The sequence below is a fragment of the Apodemus sylvaticus genome, chromosome X (assembly GCF_947179515.1).
Source record: "Apodemus sylvaticus chromosome X, mApoSyl1.1, whole genome shotgun sequence".
In the NCBI taxonomy this organism is placed as follows: Eukaryota; Metazoa; Chordata; class Mammalia; order Rodentia; family Muridae; genus Apodemus; species Apodemus sylvaticus.
The window spans coordinates 37,774,544-37,790,684 of NC_067495.1; the positions used below are offsets into that span (position 1 = coordinate 37,774,544).

The 16,141-nt window shown below is 39.8% G+C and overlaps 2 pseudogenes; one reads left to right on the forward strand and one right to left on the reverse strand.

Annotated features, from left to right (window-relative positions):
• Nucleotides 1-5,131: 5,131 nt before the first annotated feature.
• On the reverse strand, nt 5,132-6,491 carry LOC127674422 (pro-cathepsin H-like; annotated as a pseudogene).
• A 3,213-nt stretch (nt 6,492-9,704) lies between these two features.
• On the forward strand, nt 9,705-10,417 carry LOC127674423 (synaptobrevin homolog YKT6-like; annotated as a pseudogene).
• The last annotated feature ends 5,724 nt before the right edge of the window (nt 10,418-16,141 follow it).

Consider the following 16,141-nt stretch of genomic DNA (forward strand, 5'->3'; position numbering starts at 1 on the left):
CTCTATTGCCTCCCATTACTTACCCATTCCATTTAGACCTCCTTCATATGTGAATGTTTTTAGGAAGCTTCTGCTATGGTCATTAGGTTTCCATATGACGCATCAAATATACCTTAGTTTTAGCAGTCCTCTACTTTATTCCAACCTCCATTCTTTTCTCCCCTTCCCATTTGATCCTCCTGTTCTAGCTTCCCCCTCTACCTGTGTCTATTGCTATCTATTCTGTTTCCTCTTCCTAAGGAGATTCTGCCCTTCTCCACTGGTCTCTTACTCTATACTTAACCTCTGTAGTTACAAGCATCATAGTTGTGGCCTGCTTATCAAAGACCTAACAACTACCACCCACATATAAGCAAATACATACTATATTTATCTTTTGGGATATAAATTATCTCATTCAAATGATTTTTTCTCTGCCAAAGGCAATCTACAGATTCAATGCAATCCCCATCAAAATCCCAACCCAGTTCTTCATAGAGCTAGAAAGATCAATGCTCAAATTCATCGGGAATAACAAAAAACCCAGGATAGCTAAAACTATTCTCAACAGTAAAAGAACTTCAGGGGGATTCAGTATCCCAGACCTCAAACTATACTACAGAGCAATAGTGATAAAAACTGCATGGTATTGGTACAGTGTCAGGCAAGCAGATCAATGGAATAGGATTGAAGACCCAGAAATGAACCCACACACCTATGGTCACTTGATCTTCGACAAAGGTGCTGAAAACATCCAGTGGAAAAAAGATAGTCTTTTCAACAAATGGTGCTGGTTCAACTGGAGGTCAGCATGCAGAAGAATTCGAATCGATCCATCCTTGTCTCCTTGTACTAAGCTCAACTCCAAATGGATCAAGGACATCCACATAAAACCCGACACACTGAAACTAATAGAAAATAAACTGGGGAAGACCCTTGAGGACATGGGCACAGGGGAAATGTTCCTGAATAGAACACCAATAGCTTATGCTCTAAGATCAAGAATTGACAAATGGGACCTCATAAAACTACAAAGTTTCTGTAAGGCAAAGGACACTGCCAAAAGGACAAAATGTCAGCCAACAGATTGGGAAAGGATCTTCACCAACCCTAAATCTGACAGAGTGCTAATATCTAATATATACAAAGAACTCAAGAAGGTAGAACCCAGAGAACCAAATACCCCCATTAAAAAGTGGGGTATGGAGCTAAACAAAGAATTTGCACATGAAGAAATTTGGAGGGTTGAGAAACACTTTAAGAAATGCTCAACATCATTAATCATTAGGGAAATGCAAATCAAAACAACCCTGAGATTTCACCTCACATCAGTCAGAATGGCTAAGATCAAAGGTGCTGGTGAGGATGTGGAGAAAGAGGAACACTCCTCCACTGCTGGTGGTTTTGTAAGATGGTGCAACCACTTTGGAAATCAGTCTGGAGGTTCCTCAGAAAACTGGGCATGGCCCTTCCAGAGGATCCTGCTGTACCACTCCTGGGCGTATACCCAGAGGATTCCCCAGCATGTAATAAGGACACATGTTCCTCTATGTTCATAGTAGCCCTATTTGTAGTAGCCAGAAGCTGGAAAGAACCCAGGTGTCCCTCAATGGAGGAATGGATACAAAAAATGTGGTATATTTACACAATGGAGTACTATTCAGCCATTAGAAACAATGAATTCATGAAATTCTTAGACAAATGGATGAAGCTGGAGAACATCATACTAAGTGAGGCAACCCAGTCTCAAAAGATCAATCATGGTATGCACTCACTAATAAGTGGATAATAACCTAGAAACTTGGAATACCCAAGAAATAATCCACATATTAAATGATGTCCAAAAAGAACAGAGGAGTGGCACCTGGTTCTGGAAAGACTCAATGCAACCGTATAGGGGAATTCCAGAACAGGGAAGTGGGAAGGAGTTGATGGAGGAACAGGGGGAGGGAAGAGGGCTTATGGGACTTGCAGGGAGTGGGGACCCAGAAAAGGGGAAATCATTTGAAATGTAAATAAAGAATACATCGAATAAAAAATAAAAATAAATAAAAATAATTTTTTTCTCTAATTCTATGCATTTACCTGTGAATTTCATGATTTTGGTGTTTTTTTTACAGCTGAGTAATACTAGATTATGCAAATATAGTATATTTTATTTATCCATTCAACCTTTGATGGACAGCTACGCTGTTTCCAATTTCTGGCTATTATGAATAGAGCAGCGATAAACATGGTTAAGCAAGTGACTTTGTGATTACATAAGCATCTTTTGTGTATATGCCCAAGTCATAAAACAGGATCTTGAGGTATATTGATTTCATGCTTTCCATGCTTTCCATGCTTTCTGAGGAACAACCATAACAATTTCCATAATGGCTGCATGAGTTTGCATTCCCACCAGCAATAGATAAGTATTCCTGTTATCCCATATCCTTGCCAGGATGATCTATTCATTGATTTTGGCTGTTGTGGCTGGCATAAGATGAAATCTCAAAGTAGTTTTGATTTGCACTTGCCTAATGACTAATGGCGTAGCGCATTTCTTTGTTTCTCAGCTATTTGTGTTCCCTCTTTTGAGAACACCCTTTAGATCTGTACCCCACTGCTAATTGGGTTATTTATGTTCTTAATACCCAGTTTAGTTTTTTATATATTTTTAGGTATTAGCCCTCTTTTAGATGTGCATTTAGTAAAAAATTTTTCCCATTCTGTAACCTGCTGTCTTAACCAAATGATGGTGTATTCTGTCATACTGAAGATTTTCCATTTCATGAGGTACCATTTATTGTTTATCTTAATGACTGTGCTATTAGTGTTCTATTTAGAAAGTTTTTTCTATGCCAATGTATTTAAGGCTATCCCCCACCTTCTTTTCCATTAGGCTCCAGTGTATCTACTTTTATGGTCATGTCTTTGAACTATTTGGAGTTGAGGTGTGGGTTGATAAGTATGAATCTATTTGAAACTATGTGTATTATTCTACATGCAGTCATTCAGTTTGACCAGCATGAGTTGTTGAAAATTCTGTCTTTTTGTTGGGGCAGTGGATGCATTTCTGGTTTCTTTATCAAAAAAATCAGATATTAGTCATTAGGGAAATGCAAATCAAAACAACCCTGAGATTTCACCTCACACCAGTCAGAATGGCTAAGGTTAAAAACTCAGGAGACAGCAGGTGTTGGTGAGGATGTGGAGAAAGAAGAACACTCCTCCACTCCTAGTGGGATTGCAAGATGGTACAACCACTCTGGAAATCAGTCTGGCAATTCCTCAGAAAACTGGACATGACACTTCCAGAGGACCCTGCTATACCACTCCTGGGCATATACCCAGAGGATTCCCCAGCATGTAATAAAGACACATGCTCCACTATGTTCATAGCAGCCTTATTTATAATAGTCAGAAGCTGGAAAGAACCCAGATGCCCCTCAATGGAGGAATGGATACAGAAAATGTGGTATATTTACACAATGGAATACTTACTACTCAGCAATTATAAACAATCAATTCATGAAATTTTTAGGCAAATGGTTGGAACTAGAAAATATCATCCTAAGTGAGGTAACCTAATCACAAAAGAATACACATGGAGTGCAATCACTGATAAGTGGATATTAATTAACCCTGAAGCACTGAATACCCAAGACACAATTAGCATATCAAATGATTCCCATGAAGAAGTAAGGAGAGGGCCCTGATCCTGGAAAGGCTTGATCCAGCATTGTAGAGGAGTACCAGGACAGAGAAAAGGGAGGGAGGTGATTGGAGAATGGGTGGAGAGAAGGCTTTGGGGACATATGGGGAGGGGGGAATCAGGAAAGGGGAAAGCATTTGGAATGTAAACAAAGAATATAGAAAAAATAATAATAAAGAACAGCTCTTTGGCACAGTGGAGGAAGCAAAGGAGAGAATAATCTGAAAAGCTATGTCATTGTAGACAGTATCTAAGTCTGAACCTCACGCCTGCCGGATTTGCATCGAAGAAAAGCAAAGGTGTATGCCAGCTTCTTAAAATGGATATGTAATCATTTTGAAATGTGTGCTAACAAGGAATACCATTATCTTAAAAAAAATCAGATATCCATAGGTGTGTGAACTTTTGTCTGAGTCTTCAATTCTACTCTATGGATCAACATGCCTATTTTTTGAAGGAGTCAAAATATCTTTATTTACAGATAATATGGAAGTAAACATAACTGACCCTAAAAATTCCACTGGGAATTCCTACAACTGAGAAATTCTTTCAGCAAAAAAAAAAAAAACCAGGATACAAAATTGATACACATAAATCAGTAGACTTTGTATATGCAAATAACAAATGATTTTAAAAAGAAATCATACAAACAACATCTTTAACAATAGCCTTAAAAACATAAAATATAGTGGTGTAAGGCCTAACAAGTAAAAGACTTGTATACTAAAAACTTTAAGACGTTGAAGAAAGAAATTGAAGAAGATATTAGAAGATGGAAAGGCCTCCTATACTCATGGATCAGTCAGATAGATATAGTAAAAATGGTAGCATACACAGGACTCATCCTGATGGGGTCCCAGTACTGAGAATGGAAGTGGGCACGAGCCCTGCCCCCTCTCCCAGAAGTTTTCTCTAATTGATATCCATTCACAAAGAAAAAATTAGGTTTCTCCATCAGTCTTACTGAGAACACAAACCACTCCTAAAGCTCTGCCCCATGCCCAGCAGATGGCCAACACAAAACTAGCTCAATAGTATTTTCTGAGTGTTTTGGGGTTTGTTTTGTTTTGTTTTGTTTTGTTTTGTTTTGTTTTTTGAGTCTTATAATGCTTTGTCTGGACTTTTCTTCTTTCCTTCTTTCTTCCTTCCTTCCTTCCTTCTTTTCTTCCTTCCTTCCTTCCTTCCTTCCTTCCTTCCTTCCTTCCTTCCTTTCCTTTTAGAGGTCTAGGCCTCCCAGCTCAGGGAGGTAGTCACTGTGCATTTATTGAACACACAACATAGAAAAGGTAGCCATTGCAGCTCTCAGCACATGAAGAGAGCTGGAAAGAGTGAAGATTCCAGGTCCAACTAGGTTTGGGTCATTTACAAACCACATTCAATGCGTATGGCTGGTGATGATGTCACTTGGGTTTGTTGCTGATGAAGTTCTTCCATACTGTTTTTAGGCCTTTAGACTCAGGAGTGAGAGGGCCTCTGGGTGGATTCCCACACAATTTTCTCCAGGGCAGCCTTCTCGTTAAAGGACAAGTTTCTACCTTTGTCTGCCAACCAGTTGCCTGTGCAGCCATGGCTTATACCGGAGGGGTAGGAGGCACAGGCAACCAGGTCATGAATGTTCTTTACAGGCTCAATGAGTAAGTACCCATCATTCCCCCACTAGGAGCCCCAAGAGTTTTTCATAATCCAGTAAAGTAATCCATTCTGTTCTCCATAGTCAACATGGTTTACTTTATCTGGAATTTTATGACAGGATTTACTGGAGTAGATACCACTTTTATTTATCATAAAATCTTCAGTCAGCTCAACAGCAAAGCTCACAGGGTTGTATACAGCCACAGCCTTTACCATTGCAGCCTTGTCATTGAGTGTAATGTTGACAACATTCTTGACTAATGAGACAGCTTTTTGAGGGGATTGAATTTACACTGGTTTGCCTATGTAAGGGTAGTTGTCTTCTTCCATGATGCCCTTGTACAGGATGTACTCGAAGGCCTGGCTGAGGAGACCTCCTTCGCAGCCATGATTGTTCAAGTCCTGGGCACAAACTACCAGCTCAGCCAAAGACAGCATTTTCCTAATGACAATAGCCACAGCTGGGTCTGGTGATGGAGAAAGTCCAGCAGCTGCCACCGGTCCCCTGATTTTTCACTGCTGAAACAACATTTCCTTTCTTCTGCCATTCCATGGAGGACGGGTAGCGGCCAGTACCATGGACGTAGTTATTTTTGGTGGCTGAGCAATTCTGAGGCTCTGACCAGGGGTATTTGTGTTTTATTTCAGCAAAGCTCATATCTGAAAACTGGTACAACACCATTTTAAATGTGTGGTTCCTCTACTTGTAAGCATGAATCTTCCTCCAGTTGTTGGCAAACATCTGCAGCCTGTGGTTGTACTCCAAGCTGTATGTCTTTTTTGTTTAAATATTTTTTATTAATTATTTTTACACACTCCATATTTTATTCCCCCCACCGCCATCCACCCTCTGACTGTTCCACATCCCATACCTACTCTCCACACCCATTTTCTCCAGGAGGATGTTCCACCACCCCCCCCACCTGACCTCTAAACTCCCTGGGGCTTCCAGTCTCTTGAGGGTTAGGTGCATCATCTCTGCACACACACCTGGCAGTCCTCTACTGTATGTGTGTTGGGGGCCTCAGATCAGCTGCTGTATGCTGCATAGTTGGTGGTCCAGTGTTTGAGAGATCCATGACTTGAAGTGGAACTTTTCTGTGGCATTCATGGTCAGCTTGGCAGTGGCCACTGTGCTCAGTAGCCAGGCCCCATCGCAGAGCAGCGGCAGCACAACCCACATCCTGGTGCTTACTGCCTGGTCCCACCAAGTGCCCTCTGAACCCCATTTCTTTCCTCTTCCTTCTCTTCTTTCCCCTTCTTCCTCCTTCTTTTCATCTTCTTTCACCTTCTTTTTCCGTCTTTTCTTTCTTTCTCTTTTTTCCTTTCTTCCTCTCTTCCTTCCTTCCTTTCTTTCTTTTACCTTATAGGTATTTTGTTTATGTATTATAAATTCTAATTTTGCATTTTATGGGATTTCCCTGAAGGTCTGTGTGTGAGTGTGTGTGTGTGTGTGCATGTGTGTTTCTGGATCTATTTGTATTTCTTGTGATTTTTATTTGGCTCTTCGTTTTTTGTTTGCGGTTTTGTCCCATCCAGTTTTGTTTTTTGTCATTTTATCTTCTTTTCTTTTCTTTTTTGCCAGATGCCTGTTTGTTTCCTGAATCTTCACGAATGGAAAACACCAGACCATCTTAATACTTAAAATCAACCAGCTGACACAAACACTGGGTGTAGAATCTATTATCCTAAGCTCATCAGCTATCCTATGTTGGAATTCTTCTGGTGGCTAGTACAGGCTAGACCTAACAGGGGTCTAACTTGAACTAGCCGAGCTACATGGTGCCTGTCACCTCCCTCCCTCCCTCTCTCTCTCTCTCTCTCTCTCTCTCTCTCTCTCTCTCTCTCTCTCTCTCTCTCTCCCTGGCAGAAAAACAACATGCCTATTTTTATGCTGCTTTTATGGGGTTTTATTACTATAGCTCTGGAGTACAACTAGGAATTTCAAATGATGATACCACCAGCAGTTCTTTCATTATTCAGGATTATCCTGATTTATTTGTGTGTGTGTGTGTGTGTGTGTGTGTGTGTGTGTGTGTGTGTGTGTGTGTGTGTGTGCGTGCGCGCGCATGCGCGCACGCACGCGCATGTGTGTTTCCATATAAGCTGGAAATTGGATGGTCATTTTTTGCAATGTTAATTCTACTGATCCATGAGCATGAGGGATCTTTCTATCTTCTTTTTTTCTTTCTTTTTTTTAGTATGATTTCTTTTTTTTTATTTGATATATTCTTTATTTACATTTCAAATGCTTTCCCCTTTTCTGGCTCCCCACTCCCCAAAAGTCCCATAAGCCCTCTTCCCTCCCCCTGTTCCCCCATCCACCCGTTCCCACTTCCCTGTTCTGGTATTGCCCTATACTCTTGCACTGAGTCTTTCCAGAACCAGGGGCCACTCCTCCATTATTTTTGGACCTCATTTAACGTGTGGATCATGATTTGGGTATTCAAAGTTTCTAGGCTAATATCCACTTATCAGTGAGTGCATACCATGATTGATCTTTTGAGACTGGGTTACCTCACTTAGTATGATGTTCTCCAGCTCCATCCATTTATCTAAGAATTTCATGAATTCATTGTTTCTAATGGCTGAATAGTACTCCATTGTGTAAATATACCACATTTTTTGTATCCATTCCTCCGTTGAGGGACACCTGGTTTCTTTCCAGCTTCTGGCTACTACAAATAGGGCTGCTATGAACATAGTAGAGCATGTGTCCTTATTGCATGCCGGGGAATCCTCTGGGTATATGCCCAGGAGTGGTATAGCAGGTCTTTCTATCTACTGATACCTACTTCAATTTCTTTCCTCAAAGACTTGAAGTTTTATCATCCAAGTATTTCACTTGCTTGGTTAAAGTTACCTCAAGATAGTTTATATTATTTACAATTATTGTTATTTCCCTGATTTCTTTCTCAATCCATTTATCATTTATATATATGAAGGCTACTGATTTTTTGCATTAATTTTGTATCCAGCTACTTATGATATTTTTATCAGATAATTTTTAGGATCATTTATGTGTACTATCATATCATCTGCAAATAAAGGTATTTTGACTTATTTTCTAATTTGCATTCCTTTGATTTCCTTCAGTTGTCTTATTACTTTAGCCAAGACTTCAAGTATTATATTGAATAGCTAAGGAGAGGATGGACAACCTTGACTTGTTGCTGATTTTTTCATAGAATTGCTTTGACTTTCTCTCCATTTAACTTGATGTTGGCTATAGGCTTGCTCAAACTGCCTTATTATGTTGAGATATGCCCCTTGGATCCCTAACCTCTATAGGACTTTTATTATGAAGACTTATTGGATTTTTGTCACAGGCCTTTCTACATCTAATGAGATGATTATATATGTTCTTCTATTTGGTTTGCAAGCACTTTATTGAGAATTTTTGCATCTATGTTCATAAGGGAAATTGGCCCGTACTTTTCTTGTTGGGTCTTTATGTGGCTTGGGTATCAGGGTAGTTGTAGCCTCATAAAAAGAATTAGGCAATATTCCTTCTGTTTCTATTTTAAGGAACAATTTAAGAACTATTGGCATTAATTTTTCTTTGAAAATCTTGTAGAACTCTACATTAGATCTGTCTAGCCTTGAGACTAGGGGAGGGATGGCAGACTTTTTTAACTTGATACACACCCCATGGGAGAGAGCCAACTCCTGGCTCTATGATTGCTATGCTTGTAGACAGGAGCCTAGCACAACTGTCTTCTGAGAGGCATCATCCAGTAGTGAATGAAAACAGATGTAGATAACACCATCACACACTAGGGAGAGCTCAGGGAGACTTGTGGAAGAGTGGGAGGGGAAGGACTGAGGGAGCAGGAGGAGTCAAGAATACCCTAAGAAAACCTACAGAGCCAACAAACCTGGGCCCTTGTGGAACTCACAGAGACTGGAGCACCAACCAAACAGCATACACAGGCTGGAACCAGGCCCCCTACACATAGGTAGCAGATGTGCAGCTTGGTTTTCATGTGTGTCCCCCAACAATTAGAGCAGGGGAAGTCTCTGACTTGGACTGGGTTGCCTGCCTATAGACCCCTTTCCTCCAGCTGGGCTGCCTTTTCTGATGAGACTTGATGTTCCAGGGCGGGTTGGTATCCAGTGGGGTGGAAGGAGAAAGGGGAAAGGTGGAACTGGGAGGAGACAATGGAGGGGGCCTGCAATAGTAATTAAAGTGAATAATAAATTAATAAATAAAATACAACTAAAGAGTCAATCAAAATTTTAATTTGAAGTAATGTTTAATTTGAAGTAATTGAACAATTCAAATGTTGAAATTCATGTAATAAAACACCAAGCTCATAATTTTTTGTCAACAGGCTTTTAACAGCAAAGATACTATTTTACCAATATCTGATGAAAATACTTTATAACAATATTAATGCAAAGAAAGTTTTGGAAGAAACTTGCCCAGCCACATCCGCAGACAGCTGCCGCTGTTTTGAGGGACCGTGGCCCTGCTCCTGTGAGCAGGTCTAGGATCCAGCTGGCAGCCCGAAGGTGAGGCTCTAGGAAGCTGTACAGCTTCAGTGTCCTTTACCAAAGCAAACCAAAAGCCGTTCTGCTCAAGGCTGTATACAGCGTGTCTTCCTTCAGTTTCTTCCAGAGGTCCAGTGTTCAGGAATTCATGACCTTTACAAGTCAACTGGTTTTGGTATACTCGACATAAGGCAGCAGAGCTTCTCTCAAAGAACAAGAGTATCCTTGCCATGTCTACATCCGGAGTAACAGTTTTGCAGGAGTTGTCACTACTTACAGGGAATACCCTTCCAGAGTAGCTTTTACCTTGCTGGAGAAGGTATTGGATGAATAATAGATTATTCATAATATATTAATATTCATAATATAATAATAGATTAGATGACCAAGCAGGTCAATAGAATACATTGGCCAGTAGGATCCCCTGCTACAAGATACCAGAATCCCTGAGAAGCTGATCCCATGAGTAAAGTACAGGCTGAACTGGAAGAGACCAAAATCATTCTACATAACACCATGGAGTCTTTGTTAGAGCAAGGCAAGAAGCTTGAGGACTTCGTATCTACATCAGAAGTACTGCGAACACGGTCAAAAGCCTTCTGTAAAACTGCATAAAAACAAGCAAATGCTGCACAATTAAGTGAAGTAGCCCACAGAGGCAGGTACTGGATTGTCATGTCACATCAGCCCCTGGGGACAAGCAATGTCCTAGAAGAGGATCTGGAGCCAGGCAGAGGAGCTGCTTTTATTTTGAAGTTCCCAAAAGGAATGAAGGGATGATTTAAGAGTGGGAAAATTGAAGTTTATATATGTGGTTGTGACTTTGAGAAAGAATTTGAGGTCCTCAAACATGTAAAATTAGGAGAATGCAACCATAAACTCTAAGGGGCTTTTAGTAGGTGCTGAAGAGCTTATTCTCAGCTAACCCTTGGAAGGCTCTATGGGATGGAATCTTTTTCCTGATCCTTGGTATGACTTAGGATTTCATTTGTGCATTAATGATATTAACTAGCTACTGAATGGGGTAAGAGGAAGGTCTCATATGATAGGGCTGAATCTGAACACTCTAGCATTCTACTACCTTGCACAGTGGGGGCTGGGAAAAGGTCACCATGCCAGTAAAAGGTCACTGTGTCTCATATGTTTAGCTTGTCTGTCTGGTAGGACTGGCAGGGACAGAGCTCATCCTAAGTACCTTCACCCAGTACCACAAAGATGACTTGTGGAAGGTCCTTTAGAATGAGTTAAGATGGGCAGGATGTGTAAGTAAGTTTTATCAACTAGCAGACTGAGTGTGGGCTGGGGCTATTCTGGTGTTGGGAGCATCAGCTAGGAGTGTGATGTTCCCAAGAGGAACTTCCCAAGGGAAAGCTTCCATCTTTGGGGAAGAAGCAGATACAGGTGCCTTTAGCTGTCCAGTGTAGAGAAACACTCAACTGGACTTGAAGTCGGATTTTGAACATCAAGATCAAAGTAGTGGTTGCTGTCATCTCTCAAAGCTGGCTTTATTTGTCTGTGTTTACAAAATTGTTTTGGTGACTGCCTGGGGACAACTTGCATGTTGGGACAAGTCACTTCTGTGGGTACCAGGACAAGTGCCAGCAGCCTGAACATTTCCAGTGTCCACCTGTGGTCTGTTCAGTTCTGGCCTACAAGGCCCTCCCCAGTCAGAGATGGCTGCAGGGTGGAGGATGTTGAGGGGTTCATCTGAGCTGGTACCATTGCTAGCACAGACTACATGGTGAAGCCAGAATGTGCCAGGTTCCACATCACCTCTTCATGTTCTGCTGTGCACAAATTATATCTGAGAGATCTTGTCTCCCCAAAAGCCACTGCTTGGATGCTGACCTCTGATTTTTGAACCAGAGTTGTCTCACTCTGATGATCCCTACCCTGAGCCTACTGAACTACCCTCAGAGTGCCTATATAGGTAAAGGGATATCTACTGTGGCTACTAAAAATCCCCACTAGTTGGTGTACCTGTCTATTTCTCTGGATACTGGTAGCCAAAGGGTTCAGCTCTCCCCACCACACACACACACACACACACACACACACACACACACACACTAGAGTGGCCTGCCCATGTAATTTTCCCACTGCCACAGACCTCTCCAACCCAGGGCCCTTGGACAACACAGATCCAGTGTGTTGCTGACACTTCAGGTGTAATAAATGGCCTCTTTCCCTTGTTGCTCTGGGGGTTCTGGGGAGGAATAGAGGTGGGTGGAAGTAAAAGTTTGTGAGAAAAAGGTAACCTTTGCCCACATATGGCTGTCCTACAGGATCTCTCTTGCTCTGCAGTGGATTAGGTGCCATGTGTTTCCCATTCCCCTCTTATATTCCAATGCTAAATCACTTGACAAGAGTATATTTTAATAATGCCTAACTTCTCTATGTTCTGTTTAAAGGTTTCTGTCCAAATAAAATTGTCTTTTGAAATTCAAAACAAGAGAAAGGTTTGCTAAACAAACACTATGGATATATTCTGTTTCAGAAAGAGAATGGTAATTATACAAAAATGTTAAATAGCCTTTCAATAAGCATAAATTGAATTTTGTTTGACACTTGGTACAATTTTACCAAGTTTCAATAAATAAGTAAATAAGGCCAGGCAGTGGTGGCGCACGCCTTTAATCCCAGCACTTGGGAGGCAGAGGTGGGCAGATTTCTGAGTGCCAAGCCAGCCTGGTCTACAGAGTAGGTTCCAGGACAGCGAGAACTACACAGAGAAACCCTGTCTCGAAAAATAAATAAATAAATAAATAAATAAATAAATAAATAAATAAATAAGTCCCTGTTAACATTGCAGAGATTTCCTATACTTCTATACTCTAACATTTTTCCTTTTATTGGAAATAATTTTTCTCACATAATATATCTTGATGACAGTTTCCCCTCCCTCTACTCTTCCCAGTTCCTTCCCCCTTCCCCTCCCATCTGGATCCACTCTTTTCTGTGTATCATTAGTAAACAAACATGCTTCTAAGGGACAATAATAAAATAAAATATGATATAATATAGTATAATAGGATAAAACAAGAACTAACACATCAGATAGGACAAAATAAAGCAAAATTAAAAACAGCCCAAGAAAAGGTACAAGAAACAGACGCAGAGACCCACTCATTCACACACTGAGGAATAGGTTGAGAATTAATACTGCTTTGATTTCTAATAGAATACTAATGCTGCTTCTAAATATTGCTTCTGTTTCACTAAGAGTTATAGGTCTTTTTAAAACTGCTCATCTAATCTTGATTTAACTTTGGTAGGTGGTATATATCAACACATTTATCCATTTCTTTTAGGTTTTCCAATTTAAGGAGTACAGATATTTTTTAAAGTGTTTTATGATTTTTTGGTTTTTCCCATAGTCTACTAATCCCCTCACCCACCCTTTAGCCTCTTTTTTATTAATTCTTCTCTCTCCATCTTTTAGTTCATTTTGCTGAGGTTTTATCAGTCTTACTGCTTTTCTCAAAGAATCAACTCTTTGTTTTATTGACTCTTTTTATGCTTTTTTTTAGAAGCAAACATCATTACTGGATTTATTTTGCTATGATCCCCAGCCAACATACTGCCTTGCACAAGAGTGGATGCTCAATAATACTTGTTTATTTAATAAAAGAGGAAAGCATCCTCAGACATGAAATAGCAGATAGTTTCTTGGTGTGTTTATTCTGTGTTTGCTGGTTTGCTAACAAGACGTGTCTTAGTTTCAAAGATACATACAGTAGGCTGTGGCTGAATCACTAACCAAAGGCAAGGATTTTCATCTACTAATTGCCCAAATGCCTAACGAATTTGCCCCCAAGATAGGGTGTCACACTAGATCTTTGATGCCCTCTGTGCCCAGGAATGATTCTCAAGGGAATTCTTTTTTTTATTTATTTATTTGTTTATTTATTTATTGCCTGTAGAAAAAGACTTTTTTTCTATATTCTTTGTTTACATTTCAAATGATTTTCCCCTTCCCAGTTCCCCCCTCCACATAAGTCCCATAAGCCCTCTTCCCTCTGCCTGTTCCCCAATCACCCCCCTCCCACTTCTCTGTCCTGGTAATCCCCTACAATGCTGTATCAATCCTTTCCAGGACCAGGGCTCTCTCCTTCCTTCTTCTTGGGAATATCTTGATATGTGAGTTGTGTCTTGGGTATTCAGAGCTTCTGGGCTAATTAATATCCACTTATCAATGACTGCATTCCATGTGTATTCTTTTGTGACTGGGTTACCTCACTTAGGATGATATTTTCCAGATCCAACCATTTGCCTAAAAATTTTGTGAATTCATTGTTTCTAATTGTTGAGTAGTATTCCATTGTGTAAATATACCACATTTTCTGTATCCATTCCTCCATTGAGTGACATCTGGGTTCTTTCCAGCTTCTGGCTATTATAAATAGGGCTGCTATGAACACAGTAGAGCATGTATCCTTATTACATGGTGGGGAATCCTCTGGGTATATGCCCAGGAGTGGTATAGCAGGGTCCTCCAGAAGTGTCATGCCCAAATTTCTGAGGAACTGCCAGACTGATTTCCAGAGTGATTTTACCGGCTTGAAATCCCACCAGCAGAGGAGGAGTATTCTTCTTTCTCCACATCCTCGCCGACACCTTTTTATGCTTTTGGTGTGTTTATTGATTTCCATGCTGAGTTTGATTATTTCTTGCCATCTGCTTCTTTGGGGTATCATTTCTTCTTTTTGTTCTAGAGCTTTCAGTTAGGCCATTAAATTACCAACGCCAATATTTTTTATGTAGGCACTTAGTGCTATGAACTTACCTCAAAGAACTACCTTCATTGTGTCCCATGCATTTGGGTATGTTGTGCTTTCATTTTCATTTGATTCTAAAAAGGGTTTAATGTTTTTCCTGATTTGGGACTTGACTCATTTGTTCACTTTCCATGAATTTGTAAGCTTTCTGTTGTTTCTCTGTTGTTTAATCCATTGTGGTCTGATAGGATTCAGGACGTTATTTTTTGTTTCTTATATCTATTGAGACTTGCTTTGTGTACAAGTATGTGGTCAATTTTGGAGAAAGTTCCATGAAGTGCAGAGAATATATTCTTTTGTGTTTGGATAAAATGATCTATACATATATGTTAGGTCCATTTGGTTTACGTCATCAGTTATCTGCAGCATTTCTCTGATTGGTTATTGTTTGGATGACCTATCTATTAGCAAGAGTTAGGTATTGAAATCTCCCAATGTTTCTTTTTAAGGTGTCAATGTGTGATTTTACCTATAGTAGTATTTCTTTTATGAACTTGGGTGCCCCTGTGTTTGGTGTATGAATATTCATAATTACAGTATTTGTTTCATAGATTTTTTTCCTTTAATGAGTATGCAGTGTTCTTCCCTATTTCTTCTAATTAATTTTGTATTGACATCTATTTTGCCAGATAACTAAAATGACTATACCAGCTTACTTCTTGGGTCCATTTTCTTAAAATTCCATTTCCATCCATTTGCCCCAAGGTAATGTCTATCATTGATGTAGGGTGTGTTTCTGGGATGCAGCAGAAGGATGGATCCTGTTTTCTAATCCAATCCGTTGTTCTGTGCCTTTTCATTAAAGGAATTGAGACCATTAATGTTGAGAGTTATCAGTAAACAGTGTTTAGTTACTCCTAGTTTTGTTTTTGTTGTGGTTGTGATATGAATTTTCGCATTCTGTCTCAGATGGTTTATTCCTTGTGTTTTCTTGGGTATGGCCAACCTGTTATAATTGAAGTTTAGAGTGAGATTTGTAGATAGAATGTTTTTCTTTCTTAATATACTGTGATTTAAAGTTTTACTGGTTATAGTCATCTTGGGTGGCATCTGTTGTCACTTTGATTCTGAAGAATATCTGTCTAGGCCTTTCTGCCTTTTAAAATCTCCACTGAGAAGTCATGTATAATTCTATACTGGATCTTAGCCAAAAGGCCGAGAAGCAATAGGTATAATTCTAATAGGTCTGTCTTTATGTTACTTGTCATTATCCCTTGTAGCTTTTAATAATCTTTCTTCATTTTGTAATTTAGTGTTTTGATTATTATATGGTGTGTGGAATTTTTCTGGTCTAGTACATTAGGTGTTCTGTATGATGCTTTGTGCACCTTCACAAGCATCTCCTTCTTTAGGTTAGGAAAATTTTCTTCTATGATGTTGTTGAAAATATTTTCTGTGCCTTTGACCTGGGTTTCTTCTCCTTTCTCTCTTTGTAGATTTGGTCTTTTCATAGTATCCCAGATTTCCTGAATGTTTTGTGTCTGGATCATTTTAAGTTTAATTTTTTTTTTTTACCAAGGTAGCCATTTCTTCTATCTTTGATGTCTGAGATTCTCTCATC